This window comes from Miniopterus natalensis, chromosome 13, assembly GCF_054644295.1.
Source record: "Miniopterus natalensis isolate mMinNat1 chromosome 13, mMinNat1.hap1, whole genome shotgun sequence".
NCBI lineage: Eukaryota > Metazoa > Chordata > Mammalia > Chiroptera > Miniopteridae > Miniopterus > Miniopterus natalensis.
Window position 1 is genome coordinate 31,171,687 of NC_142093.1, and position 6,000 is coordinate 31,177,686.

Genomic DNA, 6,000 nt, shown 5'->3' on the forward strand with positions numbered 1-6,000 from the left:
TTCCCAAGATGAGGTGCAGCCTCCACTCTGAAGGTAGCCCAGGACCAGCCCTGAGCAATTTCATGAAACACATCTTAGGCCTATTGCCCATCACCCATCCCTGAGATGGGCTTCCCCTCTCCCTGCCTGGGACCCGGGCGCATGAAGACGCACTGCCCACTGGCATGCTGCTTGGGCGCAGCTGTCCTGAGAGCCTTGTGATCCTGGATATCAGCAGGCATGCTCTCCATTTCGTCCTGTTCCATGGGAGAAAACACTTCAAGGGTGGAGACTGTGCTTATAAGCGGACCTGTGGGGAGGGGGGGGGGGTAAGGGACTGTTTCCCAGTGCTAAAATGTGGTATCCAAAGTACCCATTCGGGGGAAATGTGGGCTTCTCAGAAATGTTACAAAGCTCTTAAATGGGAAATGCCAGCTGTCTTTTCCTACTTTTTGATAAAGAGTAAAATATTACGGCTTTTAAATATATATGATAAGTGAAAACAAAGATAAATGGTCCCTTCAAGTAGAGTAGAATCTCCCATGCTAAGCCGTTCTCTCTGTGTCCCTCAAACACCTGCTCCTGCTGTGCCTGCGTGTTACGCAATAGAAGGTGTGTACAAAATGCTTGTTGATTTGATCTGACAATCTTTATTCCCACAAAGCAGGAGCTTCATGGTCAGCTCTGTCTGGAGAGGCCTTTTCTGGTGTGGTTCTTTGCTGCTCATGCTCCGTCTCAATCTACACCACATTCCTTTCAAATAATAAAATAAACATTCTTCAGTCCCCTTAGACTCCTACTCTCTCTTTGGAAGTGATTAGCTGATTTGATAATAGGGGACTAGGGTTATTGATTTACTGTGTGACCCCCTGCCTGGTAGCTTGTTTACTTTCAATTTGGGGCATCCTGGAGATGATATGTCAACTCATAGTAGTGACTCTGCTGGCATCTGAAACATCACAGAAGGCCAGTGGGAAATAATGGCAGCAGGATGCAAATATTCTGAATCCCTGCAAACCGCACTGCCCAGAGAGCTGTCTGCTCCAAGCTTCCATTAGGCCAACCTGGATATGCTCCTCATTAGCTGTGGGCACCTATTTTACTTAAGCGATGGCATATCCATTTACCATAGAGGACCAACAGAAACCTAAAATTATTTTTACATATCCTATTCTCTGTAAAGGTGTGTGCCTCAAAATTATTCTTAGGTCATAACATGTAAACATATACATACTATATAATACATATGACATATAATGAATCTTTATATAGTCTAGCCCAAAGTTCGTAGCATACTAGGATGGAAAGGTCTGAAAATGTTCTGTGAAAATACATCTTGAAGAATGAGGGATGGAGAAGAGCATCTTGGATGAGAGAGGATGGAAATGCTTGAATGACATCTGGGTCTGGAGATTGGCACCTGTGGGCGAGAGAGCTGGAACACATGCTACAATTCTCTTCTTGCATGGTGAGGCCGCATGTGACCTCAGAATCTTTCTCAACACAGTGCTCCAAGAAGCAGTTAGTTGAGGTCATCCAGAGCAGCAGTGCCTCTTTGGCACTCTTGATATTTATTATGGAAAAGTATGGTAAATAATGCTGAAAGTAGAATGTGCGAGTTTCTGGATTATTTTTTTTTTAAGTTGGTGAGTAGAATCTCTTCTAAACCTTTGGAAAGACATGTGCTTTATAGATATTTAATTTGGTTATTTTCTTCCTTATACTCCACCACCAGCTTTTCAGTCTGTTTACATGGGTATGTAAAAATGCAAAACTAGCTTCCATTAAAAGTTAGAAAAATCATAAAAGAAAGAAATGGGAGTAAAATATGTACCACATGAAGTGTTTCTTCCAATGGATCTTCAGAGTTTCTTCCAATGGATCTCAAACTTGGATATCAATTTTCTAGCTCTCTATTGTCAAAGAACATCCTTCACAAGCCCATGTGCTAACTGTGGCAACCACAATGGGGCTCCAAGATGCTGGAGGGCTTTGGGGGTACCATGGCCCACCTTACCTTCATCTTTTCACTGAGACTTTCCCTGTGTGATTACTGAATGCCCCCTCCCATGGGAAAGGACCCCTTAGTGCCTTCTCTACAATTAGGGAATTTCCATTTTAACCTGCCTTCTACTGACTGTAAATTCTATTAATTTTTCAAGAGTCTTTTGTATAATATGGAAACTTCAAGCAGAGGACCCAAGGCATTTTCTTTCATCAACCTGATTCTAATTTCATCAAAGCACTAAAAAGAAATCCATTTGGCTTTTTCACTTGTCTAGGACTCTACTTACTCTGAAGTGCATTCAAAAGCCACCTCTCTGATTTGAAGACGCCTCTCCGGAATTATGTAATTGGACCAACAGTTGCCAGTTCTCTAGACTCTGGCTACCCCACATTATTGCAAAGCAGACTACTGTTTTGCAGACCTTCTTTATTGTGTAAATGGCTACATTATCACTGTGTACACATTAGGACAAGCAAATGGGCCCCTTAAGGCAAATAAGGGTTCAAATAACCCAGACAAGGTAGCCCAACTGAATTGAGGATTCACCCTTGTTACAACCTTATTGCTTTATGGCACATGAGCTAGTGGAAGGGACAGACTGCTTCAAGTGTGTTTCTACTGATCCTGCTGGCAAATCACAGCTTTATTACAGTAATGAGCCTGACCATATTTCTGTGCTTATGCATATTAGGCACCAAATGTATTTTCTGGCCTGCCAGCCTGTGGTAGTAACTAACACAAGCAATTTGTCCTGGGCTGCAGTGTGTATGCATGCATTAGGTACAAGCATGTTAGTTGCTTTCGGTTATAAATACTACATGTTTCATCATGCGTACTTTTATACGCACAACTTAACTGTATGCAAAATAGCTTGGCAATTAACCAGTGCAACTTATTAGTTTACTATAGGATTATTGCATAAACATATGAATTGGGGACAGCCACAAGTTCAATTCAGCAATATTAAAAATTTCCTAGGATTATTAAACATCTGAAAAAAAGGGGGACGTTTTTCTCCCTATGATGTCAGTGTTAAGGTTTAAAAAAAAATGTCCCGATTCTCCTCTCATTTTCATTTCTATAAATAACCCTGAGTGACACCCTTTTTAGGAGGCTGTGGGTTTTTAGACCATGAATTTTCCCATACTCATTGTGAGCTGATATTTGGCTTTTGACTCCATCAGCTTTTAGGTAAAGGTGAATGGTCATTATTCTAATTCCTTCCTCAGGACCATATTTTATGTATGCCATTTATTGAGTCCCTGATTATTAAAAAATGACATCAGCATAATTCAGCTCAGCCACTAAAAACAATGTATTTTTTTCTCTCTCTTTCTACTGACCATGGGGATCATAAAGCTTGGTGCTGTTTACTTGATAATCTGACTGTATAGAAAGCATACTAATTTAGGGGTTTGCTCCAAAAGAGCATACTGGTGGAAATATGTCCTCCTGAACATTTAATTAAAATAAACTCTTACTTTCACTTCCCTGAGAGCAAACAAAAATAAGTACATCAAGAAAGAATTAGGGTTTGTGGGACTCCCCTGCTGAAGGAGTGGCAGCTGTTGCTATACACACACATCCCTTATTGTAAAGTGTCAGACAGGGATTCTTTTTTTCTGTTGAGGTTGGAGTTATGCAAATGACCATACAGGACAGGTGCCTTTATTTAGTCTCTCCTAAAGCTGGAATCATGTTGTACAAGAGCTGATAACATGAAATAACATGAAATAAGTGGGCTTATCCCTTCTGAAGCTTGCTTTACAGTACTGATATTTCTCCTTAGCAAATCCTGCTGCGTTTTTAAGTAATACAATAAAACAACATAAATGTCTTTGTGGTTAAAACATTGTTTCAGAAGGAACATGGCTGTTTTATTCCTGTCTTTAATCTCTTCCACATTGAATTTTTGAAAACAGGAACAGCTCCCTGGCCTATGCGTATGTAATAGGTGATTTGCTTATGCCCCTCGCCCCCCACTTACTCTCTCAGTAAGAGAAAGGAAGAGTGGGAGGAGACTGTTGGTAATAGCAGCACCCGAATAAATATCAAACCAAGATGAGAAGTGCCTTTCAGTCCCGTCCCAGATTAATACGGCTCATGATAGATACTTAGTTCTCTGACAGTTTCCCCTGCACCTTCGCTGGGAAGTTGATAGAAATTACTCCAGCTGAATGCTTAAAGCAGATGTTATCCCATTAATTAGCTCTGGACCCGGGTACACTCGAGACTTCCCCATTTTCAGGCCGAAAGGAATTGGTCCCAGCGAGCGTGCTCTATATCCACATTTAGTATCATCTCATAAACAGCAGTGAAAACACAGCAGGCCCTTGATGAAGATACATTAGCTTATTTCTAATTTAAAGTTATGTTGCTTAACCTTAATGTAATTGGTCACCGGTGGCCAACTGTTTGTAGAGTGTGTTGATGACCAAAGAGATGTAATAAATTATAAAACTCTCTGCTTAAATAGAGGGAACGACTGTTTTGTTAAAAGCTTTGCATGTAATCATGGTAAAATAATTGCACCTCAAGCCGAATAACTGTGAAGCTGTTAATACTAACAACAGAGTTGTTCTCAGGATAGCTCGGTCCATCCCATTTAAAACAAATACATGAACCTGGCTCTTATAGTTAGCCAACGACTAACTTTGAAAGTTGAATCTCACATTGAATAAAAGAGACAGTCCATCTGTTATTTTATTTGGGAGTGATGGTGATGGGGAGTGAGTGGGGTGAATTAAAATAACCAATAGTTATGGTTAACTCAAAAATAAAAAGCACAAATAACTCTATTATTTACATGGGTTTGTCGTCACTGCATACATGTGTCTTTAAAGAAGACCTGGTAAGCTGGTAGAAGAACTGGAATAATAGTCAAATATGAAAGTAATTGACACAGCTTTAATGTTTAATAATGAATAGTATGCCAGGGGCAGAATTAAGGGAAACCGTCTTCTTCCCTGAGAACAAGTTCTGGCTTAAAATTTCTTAGGCCAAATATAGACAGCAGTTACTCAAGGCTTGTGAACTACAACTCTAGGATTATAGTTAGAGTTATAAATATGCTTAAAATGAAATCACACACTTAACAGCATTCAATCTCTCATGAGTAACCATACTGATTCCATGGGCTTCCCTATATGTTGCTGTTGAAAGTCTATTCTCTCCTTTCCCTGTTAAAGGCTTGAAATGCACAAGTGAAATAAACACGTTCATGCTTCAGCCCGGATGTTCTTTTCTCTATCTTGCGTGGATCATGTTAACTAGCTTTGCCCTAACAAGTAGGAAAAGTAAAAGTTTTTGCTTTACTAGAAAGATAGTTCTTTTCTCTAAATATCTGCATTCAGAGTTTGGATCACCTCCAAAGGGTACTCACTTCACAACAGAGAGGAAAAAAAAATTCTCTCCCTTCTCACATTACATTTCTTAGAAAGACCTTCCAATAATTTAAGCTATTTACAGTACCTCTCGGTCATTATTTCCCCTGACTCCACTGAAATACCCTGGGATACTATTTACGGCTGACTTCTGAGTTACCTTACAGGATCAGTTTACAAATCGGAGACTTCGCCATGTGAAAGTCATTATTTTGCTTAACACACTTGCAATGTTAAGGTTTTTTGTTTTTTGTTTTTTTTTAATTTGCCACTTTCACACAAACACTGCCGTGGCTGAGAGTGTTAGTTAAGAAAACCCCAGAAGCTCAGATGTGAAGATATGTATCTCTCCAGGGTCAATCTATCAATGTTATTTGGGGCTAACTCATAAAATCAAAGATACTGATGAGAAAACAACAGGAGAATAAATGGGAGTTTTTTTACTTCCAGGAAAAACAACAACAACACGCGTTCTATGAAATTAAAAATTCTGCATTATGGAGAAGAGCCGACCAGAGTCCCTAAGCAGTCACTGGACAGTGGGCTGTCCCGTGAAGGCCGTGCTAAGGGAAGCTATAAAAGGGGAAGTCCCCAAGTTTGTTTGGAGAGCAGTTGTGCCCTGGGAATAAC